Consider the following 16,562-nt stretch of genomic DNA (forward strand, 5'->3'; position numbering starts at 1 on the left):
CCATTCTTCCAAGTCTAGACTACTCAATAGATTTTCAGTAGGGTTTAGATCAGACACCTCTCCAAGCTATTTAACTATGTTCACCTCTATCTCTTGGATGAATTTCTTAACCTTTCCTGTAGATGCCATGTTGTGGTATTTCTCAAAATCATGTTATAGCATTGCCTTTGTGTTTGGGAATTTCTGTAATTCCCCCCCCCTAAAAAAAAAAAATCAGTTTTGCAATCTACATATTGATCAGAATGCATTATTCCCTCAATGGGGGATGACTTCCAGGACCAATGGAACTAAAAGTTCTAAAAAACATTTTGAAGGATGTGGATTTTAGAATCTGAGAATCCTCACTTGACCTTCATCTGGAAATTGTTTTGAAAAAGAAAAGAATGAGTTTCATCAAGAAAACATAATCTTTTTTTCCCTTGATCTACATGTTTTCAGTCGTTCTATTGCCTTAACGCATGACAGACATTTGTTTTGCTTTGTTTTCACAACAATTGACTTATTTCTATTCTAATAACTTTGAAAAGCTTCTGTTACACTATCAGAATCAACAATAATTCCTCTAGGAACCAGGTTCCTCAGAAATTCTTGATTAATGTTACAAGAAACTTTTCCATAGCCCCCTTACTGTTTTGTGATTCCTTCTAGGATACTTTTTTATGTATGTATGTATGTATGTATGTATGTATGTATGTATGTTTATATATATTTATATTAATGTATGTATGTGTACACATATATATGCATATATTGAGTATATATGTATGCACACATGTGTGTATAGGTATAAATGCACATGTATATGTATTTATAAGAGTGTATGTATACATATACATATATATGTGTGTGTTTATACATGCTTGTTCACATGTTACCTTCTACCTGAGCTTAGATGCTTGGGAGCAAAGACTGCTTTTGAATTTCATTGTATCCCCCATAGCATAGCACCTGGAACTCAGGAGTTTAATCAATGCTTGTTATCTGACTGACTATCTGAGTGACTCAGTAGAAGAATTCATGCATGACTATGGTTCTCACAAAATGAAATCATACAAGAATTGTAGCTTGTTTCAAGAGATATGCACAACACAATGGTCATGGTATCAAATGTAGGAGGAGTCAGATCATCAACGACATTGTTCTTCTGGTACACAAACTGCATGTGTTACGTGAGTGGGCTTTTCTGTGCTTTGAACTTAATTTATATCACTGTGCGGTAAAGTGAAAAGAGTACACCATATAAAACCAGAGGGTTCAGGTAGTACCTTTGCTATTTAATAATCTTGGTTATTGCCATTTTTCAGTTATGTCTGAGTCTTTGTGACCTCATTTAGGGGTTTTCCAGGTAAAAATTTTAGAATGGTTTGCCATTTCCATCTCTAGCTCATTTTGCAATGAGAAAATAGAGGTAAACAGGGTTAAGTGATTTTCTCAGGGTCACACAGCCAGTAAATGTCTGAGTTCATATTTAAATTCAGGTCTTTCTGATCCCAGACCTAGCACTCTATCTACTATGCAACCTAGTTGCTCATAATTTAAAAATATCTTACTTTCATGTAGCATTTAAAGGTTTTCAAAGTGATTTTTTAAAATCCTATTTAGTCCTCACAGCTATTATTATCTCCATTTTGAGAATATGAGACTTGCAGAAAGTCACTCAAGTAATGTGTCTGGGGTGACATTTGAATTCAGGTCTTTTGTACTCTAGATCCATTGTTCAACAAAGGGCTGCATTTAGCAGCCTCTAGCCATCAGCATAACATTGGGCCTATCACTTGGTTGTCAAATATCTCATTTTCCTAAAATATAACATGAGGAATTGGATTTAGTAAACTGAATGGCCCCTCCCAACTCTAAATCCACAGTCCTATAAATATTATTTAAGATTATTTTTCCTATGTTCCAATAGCACATGTAAAAACAACAGCAACAAATAAACATTGCACACAATTAAAACTTCCAACAACATAAACCTATAATGTACAATAGTGATTTTGCCATAAAATTTACAGTCTAATTCACCTAAACTGAGAGAACTAAGTCTTCTAATAAGTGAAAGTCATTATCATTATAAAACATTTTTCCTTGGCTCTCAGCAAGCCTTAGGCAAAGCTCTGGATTTCTTGAATTGCTTCCAAAACTTTAGAATGAGAGATCACTTAAGACATCTGAGTACAGTCCAGGGTATCATAGAAATCTAGTATGGGGGTATATAAGGATTGAAAGAAGTTTGAAGCATAGAGACAAGGATTTTAAGAGACAAAAGATAGAGCACAAAGGAGGAACTCATTCTCCCACCTGTCTCACTTGGCATCCCTGTGGCATATGCCCTGTATCCCCAACAGTAGTATCCCTCTTTTGTATGTTCTTCTAGCATACAAACCTCAAGAGATATCACTACCCACCCTTACCCCATCTTCTGCAGGGGAGAGAAGTTGGAGATCAAGAAAATCTTCAATCATGTTGCATACTACTGGATACAGGAACATTTGTAAGTCAGGGATCAGGGACTTGTTGGGTGATTGTGTTTAGGGGCAAAGATTTCATGGGGAATGGGAAGAGTACACCTCTTTCCAGCATAAATGTGCTCTACTATCACAATATTAATCAAGATGGGAGAGTCATTAAGGTGAATTTCTAAACCTTTCTGCAACCCGGATAATTCTTTCCAGGATTATCTCCTATAATGTAGCATGTATACATATGACTGATGTATCATTACTTTTATTAAATAGTAGAAAGAAATACTAATTAGACTTATACTTGTCAATTGATGTGTAACCTGAGGTCTGTATCCCGTTGGTATAAGACTTTCTTCTCATTGATGAAAAATAATGTCTGTGCTTGTATGAGAGGCAGGTCAAAGTTGCCAAGAGTGGAAGAAAAAGAGAAATTCAGTCTATTCACACTTTGGGCTTTTAGTCTCTTTGGTGGGATTCTCATATTTTGGGGGGCCATGAAAAAAGAAAGACTGAGAAGAAACTAAAATGTAAATCTTTGATCATGTCCTTATTCTCAGCTTGCTACACCAGAGAATTCAAGGAATTCCTTTGGGTGACATAAAGGACTTTTTCTCTTGGTTGAGCTGAGTTGTTTTATTCACAGTGATAGAGCTCCATTCATCTCCACTGTCTGGGAATAAATTAGCCATGCTAGTCTCACTTTTGTTTATTTAAATTTAAAGTTTGTTTTCATTGATGAATATCCGGCCACTGGACCCAGATGGCTCAGGAGAAGAAAGTGAAGTTGGTCACCTTGCACAGCCCTCCCTTACTCGAATCAAAGTAAACTGCAAGTCATGTCATCATCTTGATGTGATGGTCCTCTTCGAGAATGACAAACACAATGCAATATATTTTCATATGAATACTTTTTCATTTGTTTTTTTCTTTCTAGAAACTTGGATAAAATGTGTTTCTTTTCTATTTCTTATGTGTGTTAATTGTTGAATTTGTATCTGGTGTTAAAGGAGTCTACCTTGGATGTAAAACTTTCCCCATTAAGAAATAGTGTTCAAGAGCTTAACTTGAACCTTCAAGTTATACTTCTTTGACTAATAATATTTAGGAAAACAGATAAGCAAAATTTTATCCCAGTATCCTTCTGAAGAGAATAAAGTAGTTAAATTTCTGCCTCCAACCTCCTGACTTATCCTCTTGGCAGAAATTAAAATCTTTCTTGGGGAAGACTGAAAAGAAGAGATTCTAGGCATATCTATTCTTAACTCCCTTGGGACTATATATTAAGGCAGCCAAACTATTTTTCTGTAAATTAAAGGATTGTAAACAATACCCTTTTCTAAGAACAAACCACTAAAATGATTTTTATAAGTTTTAATAAATACTTTTAAACTTGACTTATGACAAGTTTCCCTCTCTGTCCAGTCAGTAGCCATTTGTCTCTCTCCAAGCAATTCTTGGCACTGACCTCAAGAACCATGGGGTGCTATTATCTCAAGTGTGAGGAATTCAAGATCCATTCCTACTGGTGCCCTAGCATGAGATTGATTATAGAACTTCAAATATTTTTTGTTTTGTTTTGTTTTGTTTCTTAATACTTTTAGCTATGGTCATTCCTAAACTGTTTGTGTATTACATGATCTACTGATAGAATTTCGTATTTTTTTTCATTGGTGGTCAGTTTAATTAGAGGGTTTTCATGTGATTATCAGTTGTTTGAGAATACCTACATATTGTTCATTACATCATAATATGAAGCTATTTATAACATTATTTTCTAAAAGCTCCTAGAATAATAAGTTATTCCAAAAAGGTCAATTGCAAAATGGAGGCTCAAAACAAAATGGAATCAGTTATGCTAAACTGGAAAAAATCTTTTTATCTGAGGTACTAAAATATTCTTATTACATTATTAGTTATGCTAAGTTGACAAACTTATTGATACTGTCTTATTAAGGTACTAAAACTTTTTCTCACTACTTTCCCATCCTGTTTCCTTTTTGTTAACTATGTCCATGTCTTTTACCAGGGTCTCCTATATTCCCCATTAAATTAACCAGATTCCTATCCTACTGTTCATTTGGCTGTCTCAGTCATTTGAGTATATGCTTCCAGTAGCTTCTCTAAACCAAAAACAAAGCAAGCTGCAAACAGTAGAAAATGATTTCTCTGGAGATCTAAATGTACATTTTGTTAAACCTATTTAAACTTTTGTTAAGACTATCAACAAAATGTACCAAATATCTCTGTATATGCTTCACTCTGTAGGAGTGTGCTTCTCAAATGCTGACTATAAGTCAGAGGTTCTAGGAGAAGTTCCTTTTTCTAAGGACTCCAATAATGAACCAGCATTGTAAAGAGAAAAGTCTTGATATGAGGAGAAAAATATCTTAATTTGGTCGGTTTTGTATTCTAGAATTCCTTAAAAACTGGAATATTTGTACCCCCTTTCCTTCATAAGTTTACTATTAACATATTAATATTTCAGATATGAGAGTTTTATGGCCAGTTTAAAGGATGTCTAAGAGGAGACTTAAAGACTGTAATACATCTCTCATTTCTAAATCCTTTAAAATATTTGTGTGAATTTGTATTGAGGATACTAGAGTATATTTATGCAAAGGAAATATTCCCTCTTTTTATCTAGTAATTTAAGAAAGGCTCTGAGTAAGCTGAGAGATGTCTACCATATATTCTATGAGAATGTAATAAGAAAATTCACAGGGATTAAACATTTAGAAGTAGAGTTTTAAAATGACTCATGCTTAGGTTTCCAATTAGAGAGTTAAAATTCTAACTGCAGGTTGAGGGTTGACTCCCAGCCATGTGGCTTCCATTACACTATCATGCCTCAAAGAAAGGGATATCCAGCAACATAAGGATAAGTTGGACTACAGTATTTATATGAAAAAAATATAATACATAACAAATGTATTGCTTAACAGAATGAATTTAGGAAAAATAAAAGTGGAAGTAAAACTGGCACAGGGTATGCCTTGCTCAGTGTTCTCTCTGATTGTTCCCTCCTACCATACAGATATATACTCATCTATATAATACTTCTACTTTGGATCTTGTCCTTTCTTCCCATCAGTTTATCACTGGGGTCTATTTAACATTCTGGATGCTTTCCTCAATGCTGACATTATGAAGATACCAGGGGAGCACTCTGTCTACCTGACATCATTCATTCCTGCTATGTGACTAGTCAATCTTCTCTTTCTATTATTCAAATCCTTGATGACTTCATTTACTTTGTTATTTATTTGGAATTCATTAGCTACAATTCATTGTATATCTCTCTTTGTCTTCTAAGTGATACTTTTTAAAAAAATTTTCAAGGTCATTATGTTTCATGTCTTGCTGTTATATAGCAACATTAGCAGAATGTTAGTTTTGAAAAGATGGGTTTTGTTTTTATGATAATTTTTGATCAGCAAAGGGGTTTTGCAATTTCCCAAAAGATTTCAAGGTGCTCTCCTCCTCTTAACTCTGGTTTCCTACTAGTTTTTCATCTTTACCCTTTATCCTAGTTACAAAAAATGAAAGATAACCTCAGTAGAACGTTTATGCAAATAAATGTAAGTTGAAATCTGAGCAATAGACAGTCTTCTTCCATTTGTTCTTTTTATATGGATAGATATTTCAAGGAATATCGAATGATTTTGATATATGGATACCTTGATTAGAACCTGTAAGGTGGTATTTATCCTACTCATTAAAATTAAAAATTGCCACTAGCAATCAATTAGCCTAATAAGATCTCAATTTGTCTAATTTTACAGTTAATTTTTATATGATAAAGATGTGGTCTATTATGAAATAATACTTGCAAAGTCATGTTAATAAATCTCTGGTGATTTCTATGATAATCTTTTCTTGGGTTCTTGAGCTATGCCAGTGTTCTGGAAAGGATCCGAGTTTGGACCTGTAAATAGGGTTAATTGGTCTTCTAAGGAACAATGAACTAATTACAGAGAGGTAGGTAACTGGACCTTCAATTGTGAAATGTACCTTTTTTTTTCAAATTTATTTTTAGATTATGACATTCATTTCCACAAAATTTTGAGTTGCAATTTTCCTCCCCATCTCTCTCCTTCCCCCACCCCATAATACCTTACATTATGATTACCCTTTCCCTCAATGTACCCTCCCTTCTATCCCGTCCCACCCTCCCTTATACCCATCTACTCTCTTTTTTTGTACAGCAAGATAAATTTCTATACCCCTTACCTATGTTTCTTATTTCCCAGTTATATGCAATAACAATTCTCAACATTCGTTTCTAAGGCTTTGAATTCCAACTTCTCTCCCTCCCTCCCTCCCTCCCTACCCATCTCCACTGAGAAGGCAAGCAATTCAATACAGGCTCTATATGTATCGTTTTGCAAAAGACTTCTATAATAATCATGTTGTACAATACTGACTATATTACCCTCTAGCCTACCCCGCCCCCCCTTTTTATTCTCTCATTTGACCTCGTTCCTTCTCAAAAGTGTTTACTTCTAGTTACTCCCTTCTCCCATTTGCCCTCTCTTCTATCATTCCCCTCACCCCACTTGTCCCCTCCTCCCCTACTTTCCTGTAGTGTAAGATAAATTTTCATACCAAATTTAGTGAGCATGTTATTCCCCCCTTAAACCATATGTGAAGAAGGTAAGCTTCACATTTCCCCTCTCACCTTCTCCCTTTTTCCTTCATTGAACAAGATTTTTCTTATTTCTTTTATGAGTTATAGCCTGCCCCATTCCATTTCTCCCTTTCTCCTCCCAGTATTCTCCTCCCTCATCCCTTAATTTTTATTTTATTTTTTTATGGAAATCATCTCTTCTGATGCAACTCAACTTGTACTCTCTCTCTCTCTAAATATGTGTGTGTGAGTGTGAGTGTGTGTGTGTGTGTGTGTATAATCCCTCCACCTACCAAAGTACTGAGAAAAGTCTCAAGAGTTAAAAATATTATCTTTCCATGTAGGAATGTAAGCAGTTCAGCTTTAGAAAGTCTTTTATTTTTTTCTCTTTCCTGTTTACCTTTCCATGTTTCTCTTGATTCTTGTATTTGACTTTCAAATTTTCTATTCAGTTCTGGTCTTTTCATCATGAATGCTTCAAAATCCCCTATATCATTGAATGATCATTTGTTCCTTTGAATTAGAATACTCAGTTTTGCTGGGTAGGTGATTCTTGGTTTTAATCCCAGTTCCTTTGACTTCTGGAATATCCTATGCCAAGTTCTTTGATCCCTTGATGTAGAGGCTGCCAGATCCTGTGTTATGCTGATTATATTTCCACAAGACTCGATTTGTTTCTTTCTAGCTGCTTGCAATATTTTCTCCTTGCCCTAGGAACTCTGAACTTTGGCCACAATATTCCTAGGAGTTTCTCTTTTTGGGTCTCTTTCAGGAGGCATCAGTGGATTCTTTCAATATTTATTTTGCCCTCTGGTTTTATAATAGCAGGGCAGTTTTCCTTGATAATTTCATGGAAGGTAATGTCTACACTCCCTTTTTGAACATGGCTTTCAGGTAGTGCTATCATTTTTAAATTGTCTCTCCTGCAACTATTTTCCAGGTCAATTGTTTTTCCAATGATATGTTTCACATTATCTTCTATCTTTTTCAAACTCTTGGTTTTGTTTTCTAACTTTGTGGTTTATCTCAGTAGCTTCCCTGAACTTGATTCTCTCTTTTAAAGAACTATTTTGTTCAGTGAATTTTTGAACCTTCTTTTCCATTTGGCTAATTCTGCTTTGCAAAGCCTCCTTCTCATTGGCTTTTTGGATCTCTTTTTCCAACTGAGCTAGCCTCTTTTTAAAGGTATTATTTTCCTCAACATTTTTTGCTTCTCCTTTAGAAGGGTGCTGACATGCTTCTCAAGCTCTTCTATAGCCTGAGCCTATTTCCCCTTCATTTTGTAGGTACTAGAGTCAGAGGCCTTGACTTCCTTTGACAGTACTCCTTGCTCTTCCTCATCCAAAAGAATGGAAGGAGACACCTGTTCACCAAGAAAGTAACCTTCTTTGTTCTTACTTTTTTTTCCCTTTTTTGGGCATTTTTCCAGCCAGTTACTTGACTTCAGAATCCTTTGTTAAGAGGAGAGTCTTAGTGCTCCTTCTCTACCCAGTACCACGCTCAAGGTTGAGATTCAGATCAGCTGCTCAACTCCCCTAGGGGATTTGGGTGGGGGTGGGGCCACCACTGAGGGTTGAGGTTCAGATCAGCTGTTCTATTCCTGCCAAAGGCTTTAAGCTGAGCTGCCTGGATGTTGGACCCAGGCAGCTTCCACTTAGCTACCCACTGTTGCTGCTGGCTGAGGCCAGTGCTGAGGTAACCCCATTCCCTCTCTCCCAGCTGAGAAAGCAATCCCACATTGACCTTTGGAGCTTTCTTTGTTGCTTGTGGGTTGAGGCATCTGGGACCCTCCTTGCTGGGAATTCTGCCCCCGAGGTCTGTTCAGGTCCTGTTCCTCCCAATGCTGAGTAGCCAGGGCTGGACTCTGCATCCTGTGAGATAGACCTTCTCTTGCAGCCTTCCTGGTTACCTTTGGGTGGAAACCTCTTTCAATCTGTTGTTCTGTGACTTCTGCTGCTCTAGAATTTTTTGAAAGTCATTTTTTACAGGTATTTTGTGGGCTGTGGGGGAAGCTCTAGAGTATATGCATTTTTCTACTCTACCATCTTGGCTCTGCCCCAAAACTTACCTTTAAATTAAATTATTCCAATTTAACAGACTTTTATAGAGTGTCTACTATGGCTAAGGTAAGGTGTAATACAAAGGGGAAAAAAAGATGCAAATGACTTGTTGAGGGTAGGGAATGGGAATGAAATGTGTTTATATAGCACCTACTATGTGCCAAGTATTTTGCATTGTGTTAAGCCTTTCTGATAAATGTCATGTCATTTGATCGTTATATCAATGCTTTGAGGCAGGTGCTATTATTATCTACTGTTTGATAGCTTAGTCAAACAGAGATTAAGTGACTTGCCCAAGGTCACACAGCCTCATTTAAGAATCTGAGGCTAGATTTAAAATCAAGTCTTCCTGACTCCAGACTCAGTGCTCTATGCCTTTTACCACGAATTGACTAAGTTATTGCTTTGGCCCTCAAGGAGTTCAAATGTAGGATAGCTTTGAATTTGGATTTTTATTGCATGCTGGTTTTGTTCTTGGACTTTTGTTTTTTTCAAGTTGCTTTGCATTTTAGGCTATGTCCTCTAATTTCTTGAAACTTTGTGATTTTGGCTTATAGCCTTGTTCTACCTAAATTAATGTACGTGAACTTGGAATCCAAGATGACCCCTGGCAGCAGACTGTACTGTTTTACATCATTACATGAAGTCAGTAGCCATTTATTAAGCAACTATAATTTTACCCAAGGAGCTTAGCAGAGTGGATAAAGAGCTGGCCAAGAAGATATAGTTCAGATTTTCCCTCTGTCATGACCCTTGACTTGTCATTTCATTCTCAGTGCTCCAGGCAACTTTCTGAGACCATGAAGAGAAAATTCCAACTTGAATACATAGCAGGTGTTTCCTATTGTAGAAGATGCTAGCATGAATCAAATTGCACATTCAATCCCTATCTCCCTATATCCATTTTAAACAAATAACTAGTCCTGCAATTGTAGCACATTATGGTGTCCAGAGAGCTGCCTTAAAATCCTACCTTTAAGGTATCCTATCTGTATGACCCTGAACAGGTAACCAAATATGTGTAGGCAACTTTCTAAGAAAACATGTTGAAGAAAAGATGTTGAACTACATTTGTAGAGAGGATTTCCTTAACTGGGAGTTTCCAATGAAATCATAGATCCAGTATATTAATAAGTGGCCTAATATTGAAAAGCTAGTTATTTACAATAATGCACCTGAAAAGCAGATGAAGTGTATGCCCTTCTCTAAATTAAAGCATTAAAATACTTTGTACTTATACAATATATTAGTACCAATCAGAAAAAATGGAGTATCACTTCTACTTCCAAGTTGTTCTGGAAAGAATACTGGTTTTAAAGTCAGGAGACTAGAATTTGAGTACTGAATCCTGGGAAAGTTAGTAAAACTTTTGGAGTTTCACTTTCCTCATTAAAAAATTATTTAAATATTTGTAATATTTTCATATTATAATTATATTAGATAATTTTTTATTATATTTTTTATAAATAGGTATTGTAATATTTCTATTACTTACCCCACAGAGTTATTGTGAGGAAAGATCCCATATAGATAGGAAAGCTTTGTGATGGACAGAATATTTGGCAAATATAGGGCTGTTGGCAGATAAGAAAAGCAGGAATTTGAACCAAAAATAGAAAGGGAAATCTCATTTAAGATAACTACGAAATTCATGAAGTATGTGGAGATCACTCTACCAAAGCACACAGTCTATTTGTATAGATACAACTGCAAAATGCTACTTAAGAGGAAGTTAAATAGCTGGAGAAATATTCAATTTTTATAACTGGACTATGCCAATATCATAAAAATGACAATAATCCCCAAGTATGCTATATCAATCATATTATCAAAGGGATAGTTATGGCACTTGATAAGATAATAATAAACTTCATTTAGAGAAACAGAAAATCTAGAGCATAAAGGTAAATGAAAAAACAAGGTAAGGATGAAAGGGAAATAGAACTTACAGAACTATATTATAAAGAAGTAATCATCAAAACCCTTAGATTCAGTTAAAAGGAATTAGATCAGTAGAACAAACTAGAAAAAATGCATCACAAAATGGAATCTAATTACTCATTGTTCAACACACAAGAAAACAAAAATTCATTAGGTAAGGACTCCTTAATTGATAAATATTTCTTTGACAACTGGAGAGCAATCTGGTAGAAATTAGATTTAGATCAATATCTCATAGCATATTGTACAACAAATTCTAAACAGAAACATGACCTTAATATCAAAGAAAATACTGTAACCTAATTAGAAAAGAAGCAGATTTTATACTTCTAATAAATACAAATAGATGTCTTCTTAACAAAAAGGAATAGAGACAACTATAAAAGACGAAATATATGAAACTGAAAAGCTCCTACGCACAAAAATAATGCATCTAAGACATGAAAGAAACCAATAAAATGGGAAAAACCTTTGGATCAAATTTTTCCAGTGAAAGTTTGGTATCTAAGAAACTAAGACCACCACCACCACCACCACACACACACACACACACACACACACACACACACAATATTAACTACCTTATGAAAGAATAATTTCGATCACTGTTAGTAAGAGAAAAACAAATGAAATACAAAAAAACTACTCTGAGGTTTCACATCCCACCTATCAAATTGTCAAACATGATGCAAGATGGGAATAATCAATGAAGTAGTGATTGTAGGAAAACAGATGTTGTTAGAGCTGAGAATTAGTATACACGTTTTGTCAAGCAATTTGGAATTATTCAAATAAAGCAGCAAAACTGCTGAAATCTTTTGACCCAGCAAGTTCACAGCTAGTTACATATTCAAGGAAATCACCAATGAAAAAAAATAAGTCCCCATACACTTCAAAATATTTTTCAATATAAGATTCTTTGAGGTATGTGAATATAAAAAAAAAATGAGATTCCCTAAGAAATGACAAATTTTATGAATAAGGAGAGGTGTGGAAAATCTACATGAAGTGATGCAGTACAAAACAAGCAGAGCCAACAACAACAATATACAAAGTAACTACAATGTCAGTGGAAAGAACAACCACTAATAAACATTGAATATTACAAAATTATAGGAAGCCAGCATGGCCCCACAGAAGAGATGCATCTCCCTACTACTTTGCAAAGATAAGGATCTCCATGAGTGGTATGCATTGTATACATTTTTAGTCTTATTTGATGTAATTACCTATTTTGATGATTTTTTTAATTTCCTTTTTTTTTTTCTGTTTTAAAACATTGTTTTATATGGGATAGCTCTCTGGAGTGGAAGTGGGAGAGATAATTGGAGAAACTGGTGATTTAAAAATACATAAACAAAAATGTGTTTATAAAAAAGGAAGCTATAGAAAATCTTTTAAAAAAAGACCTAGAAGTTGAAGTTATCCTTCCAATTGAACATGTGACAGCAGTGACAGGAAAACTAAAAAAAAAAAAAAAATGCTAATATGAACTTTGACAGTATAGGAGCTTAGTGCTGGGAATAAAGGAGGGGGGCATTCCCACTGTATTCTTCCTTAGTGGAATGTCATCTGTTATGTTGTGTTCATTTTGGAATAATGTATTACAAAAAATGACTAATTGGACCATATTCAGAGGAAAGTCATCAGGAAGGAGAAGTAATTAGAAAGTAAGATATGAAGATGGACTCAAGGAACTAGGGATTTATAGATTTAAAGATGTGATAACTGTCTTTAAGTATTTGAAAGTCTTCTTTTAAATAGAAAAAATGATTAGTTTAGTTTTGTTTTTTTCCTGCCTACTGCCAGAAGGGGAATTGGTTAGAAGTGGCATAGTACCTGATTCTGACTCTGTAATTCTTAACAATAAGAGGGTTTTTTTAAAATTTAAATAGGCATCTTTAGTATTCAGCTGGCAATTATGTGGCATAATGAAAATAGAGCAGGTCTGGGGTCAGGAAGATTTAAGTTTGAATCTGGTCTCAGACACTTACTAAATGTGTGACCCTGTGCAAGTCACATAACCTTTATTTGTCTAAGATTTCTAGTATCTAAAATGGGAATAATAATAACACCTACCTCCCAGGGTTGCTGTGAGGATCAAATGAGAAAACATTTGTAAAATACTTAACACAATGCATGGAAGTACTCAGGGCATTGTCTCTGAAACTGTCTCATTTGATAGTTTGAGCAATAGTTTCAAATGAAGACATAAAAACACATTCAACACATCTGCAAATGATCCAAAGTGGGGAAATATAGATGGTATTCATTAGTTGGACATCACGATTCAGAAATATCTCAATAGGGTGAAATACTTGGCTAGATATGGCAAGATGAAATATAATAGAAATAAACATCCTTTGTTAAGGTTCAAAAAAATAAAGTACAGAAAGAGTGAGACTTTTTTTACCATCAGTTCATATAAAAATTGTTTAAGATTCTAGTTGGATATGGGCTTGACAGGAATCAATAGTGTCATATGGCTGCCAAAAGAGCTAATGAAATTTTTGGCTACATTAATCAATCTATAATGTTTAGGAAAAAGTAGGCCATTGTACTCTTAATTAATCATATTATATATAGATTACTGTATTTATAAGAGAAACAGCAACAGATTGGAAGAAGAATAGATCAGGATGGTGAATTGAACATGTAAATAACAAATTAGAGGGGAAATTGGGGTATTTAACTTCTAGGATATTAATTATTGGAGTAATATTCATTATCTTTGAGTTTTTCTTGGACTATCATGTGGGGAAAATCATATTTATTTTATATAGCTCTCGAGGCTAGAAGTCATTGAAGCAGAGTTGGATGGGATCTCAGAGACCTCATAGTCCAACTGGTATCTGACCAAGAACACCCATAATAACACTTTGCTTGAAAATCTGTAAATGATACTGATTATAAGTTTCAGAGAGGCAAATTTGGACTCAAATGCAAGGAAAATTTTTCTAATAGAGTTATACAAAAATTGAATGAATTATGGTGCCTATTCTTTCAATGAAAATGTTCAAGTTGGAATTCCATGAGCACTAGGCAGAGATAATGTAGAAGGAATTTCTGAATGAGTTATATCAAACTAAGATGACCTCTTAGGTCTCTTTATCTCAAAAAAAATTTGTAATTTAAAAAACATATCCAGTACTTACTAAATAAGTCACTATATGTGGCTAAATATACCCCAGGTACAAAACAAACTGGTAGAGAAAGCTAAATTGTGCAGGATTGATTGTCAATATAGTTTTATATATGTGAAACAGACTGATCTTTATTAGAATGGCACTTGGAACATCAAGCTTCAGTAAAATAATCTCAATGACATGGTTTGGCTATTGTGGATCATTTATTATTTGATTCCCAAGGTTGTTTTGGTTGGCTCTGGGGGAACTTAAAATTAATTGCTCCCATTTCAGATTTAACAGAGAGAAAATAAAAGGCAGCCTGGAAATAACAAACACATGCCAAAAGAATATTAACGCAGCAGACAGTCATTATATAGGTCATGTTTGATTAGCAGTGCCTTTATATTGTACAATGAGAAAAAGTGACATTTTTGCTACATAGACTCTTTATGGCAGTGTAAGGGGCACACTCTGCATATTCTGGTAGTCAAAGAAACTAAAAATAGTGATATAAGCTACAGTGTTGTTAGAACATGATTCCAGTGTTGCCATATCAGAACTACATGGTCATTTTTTCATATATTTTGGCAGAACAGTTAGAAAATGAGTGTTGTGTCAAAAGGAAAACAATCCCCTGATAACCATAAGATCTTGTTTTAAATATGGTGGAAACTGTGAAGGCTTTATATCTCTACCTCTTAGGTAGATAATAAAGAAACTAGCATTTATTAAGTACCTACTATGTGCCAGAAACTTTATAAATATTTTGTTTAATCCTCACAATAACATCTAGACATAAGTGCTATTACTATCCCAATTTTACATTTGAGTAAACTGAGATAGAGATTAAATAATGCTCAAGATCACAGAGCTGTTAATTGCCCAAAGGCAGATTTGAACTCAGTACTTTCTGCTTTGAAACTCTGTGCTCTGTCTACCCTACACTATCTTTGTATCACCTATCTGCCTGAATTGAATAAGAAAAAAAGTAATCTTTTCTGGGTTGATAGCAAATTAGCTAATTTTTCAGGCTTTCAAGATTCCAGTTAGTAGGCTATTCTTTTGACTTTGTATCTCGTACCTTAAAAAGAGGTATTTAGTCTGATTTTTATAACTTCTCTGTTGCCATAAACTATGCTTAAACACAAAGGTATCAAAATCATGCCAGCAAAATGCAAGAAAGCATCAAAACTCCCAAGTGCAAGCTACAGGATTAAAACATATTAAGAAATGTTTGATAAAATAGAACACATTAAAGCATAGATAATGTTAATTTGTGGTTTTCTAAAGCAATATGTAAGCAACAGGGATCCATTTATATTTGAGTTTGTTACCACTCCAAGTGTACCAGAGAGTAAATGAGACTTTAAAAGGACAACCAGGGAGTTGTACTGTAGGAATACACTCTGTTTACTAGAACTTCAGAGATGATAACTAATTAGGAAGAAAGTAATTTTAATTAGTGCTGTGATTCAAAACAAAAACAATATCCTCTGACCTCAAATCTAGTGCTCTTTCGAGTATACTATGAGAAAATAGATACGCAGAGAGGTTGAATGTTTTGTTCAAGGTTATAGAGTATCTATGTGTTGGCGCTGTGATTTGGTCCCAGATGTTTTGACTAAGAGCTCAGTGTACTATCCCAACATGTCTTTTTCACCTGGTGATTAAGGGACTGCTTTAGAAAAACTGCAAAATATAGTAGAATGTATAAGGGGATCTGAAGTCCTAAAACCTAACTTCGAATCCTAGCTCCATCATTTACCAGCTCTGCTTCCCTGAGATTACTTTATGCATTTGGATTCTGATTTTACCCATCTGTAATAATAACAATAATAATATTATATTATATTATATTATTTACTTCATAATATTATGGTGACAAAAGTTTTTATGTACCTTCTCCCTGTTTGTTTGCATGTGTGTATGTACGTGTGTGTATGGAATGGTAGTACTCATAATAGAGAGAAAGAATTTATAAGCACCATATTGTCTATTTGCATAAAACTGAAAATCTGACTTGATATTCTCCTCCCAGTTCAACCTGGAAAGCTTTTAAGTAACCATACTACTTTCACTCATCACATCCTGGGAAAATTTGAATGTGCCTCTCCTAAGCTCATTCACTATTTCTTCTCAGGCAAAAGAGGCTATCAGAGGGTTAGGGAATAAACTGTTTATTTGACACTACATTTTAGCATTTCAAATAGATAAATCAATAAACATTTATTAAGTGTTTATTCTATGTTAGTCACTGATCCAGGTGTAGGGAATATAAAACAAAACGGTCCCTTACCTTAAAGAGCTTCCATTTTATTGGGGGAGATATTGATAAGGATATTAT

This window comes from Notamacropus eugenii, chromosome 4, assembly GCF_028372415.1.
Source record: "Notamacropus eugenii isolate mMacEug1 chromosome 4, mMacEug1.pri_v2, whole genome shotgun sequence".
Classification (NCBI taxonomy): domain Eukaryota; kingdom Metazoa; phylum Chordata; class Mammalia; order Diprotodontia; family Macropodidae; genus Notamacropus; species Notamacropus eugenii.